Below are 1,440 nucleotides of genomic sequence, written 5' to 3' on the forward strand. Positions count from 1 at the left end.
CACTTTCTATCAAAAGTTTAGTTAATCATACATTCTTAAAAACGAAGAGTTTTTTAATGGTTTTGCGTCTATTACCCCAGGAAACTATTTTCGTTTTTGAATCCAGAAGTTGCCATGCAGTTTTTGCATGGGAGAAGTGCCAAATGCAGTATATATGCTTTGGACTCGCAGTGAACGGCTGTGTCAAGTGTGATCCGTAGACGTTCAGTGACTTTTCCATGTACTGCAGGGCGGAAGCCTAAAAAAACTCAACCCTGTTCAACCCACTTTGTGATTTTTCAAGTAGTGCAGAACGGAAAGGAAGCTGGACCCTGATCAAATACCACACTGATTTTATTAACAATATTAACATTTCATGAGCTCACATTGTCACAAGCTTGATTAGTTGATTTATCACCAAAGATGACAAATGCCTTTCACTTCCAGTAGTGAATCAAACTTTCAAAAACGTCAACTGCATATTCGGATAGAAGCAGAACTGTCCTGTTGGTTGGGTTACAGATAAAAGTACAATTCACAGAACACACATCATGAAATAATATGATCCCTGTACTATTTTCACTGCAGGTAAAACCACAAAAATGTAAATTTCCAGCATTCGATTTCAAAGTTACACTTTTATTCTTGTAATCTTAGTATCCTTTAGTCACATATTCAAGATTGAATTTCCTCCGATCTCAGGATGATAAAATAAATACAAAATCGAACAAAAACAAAGCAACTTTGTTCATCTTCAAAGGAAAAGACGACGGATTGTTGTTCGTCAACTCATTCCTGCATTTTTTTCTGTTTCAAAGGATAAAGTTTCTGACTGTGTGATTGTGTGTAACGTGGTCTAAGGGACTGGTCAGTTTCTTCGGCCTGGGGGGGTGGATTCATGGGGGGTCACCCTGTTTTTGACTTTGGTGATAGGGGGGTCACCATGTTATTGAAATGCCCAATAGGGGGGGGGGTCAGTGTGTTTTTGAATTTCAACACAGGCTCATCATTGCCTAAAATGCATCGTGTCAGCCACTAATTTCATCATTCAGTTGTATTTTTCGGCGCGCCCTTCGGGCACATAACTTTAATAATCAGACATATTTTCAGCACGCCCAATTTTAACATATCAGGCATACATATATCAGAGATATCTGTATGTTCAATATTTTTCAGCGTGCTCTTCGAGCACATTACTTTAATATATCAGACATTTTTCAGCACGCCCTTCCTGTGCATGACTTTAATATACAAGACATATATATCAGAGGTATCAGGATGTTTCATATTTTTCTCCGCGCCCTTCGGGCGCCATACTTTTATAAATCAGATATATATGCCAGAGATATCTTGATGTTTGCTAAGTGAAAGTGTACCGTTATGAAATCTGCATTTCATATGAAAAGCATGACAAATTCCTGATACTTTTCTGTTCTCTGTATGAGAATTCAGTATGAGAAA

The sequence above is a fragment of the Ptychodera flava genome, chromosome 4 (genome assembly GCF_041260155.1).
Source record: "Ptychodera flava strain L36383 chromosome 4, AS_Pfla_20210202, whole genome shotgun sequence".
Taxonomy (NCBI): domain Eukaryota; kingdom Metazoa; phylum Hemichordata; class Enteropneusta; family Ptychoderidae; genus Ptychodera; species Ptychodera flava.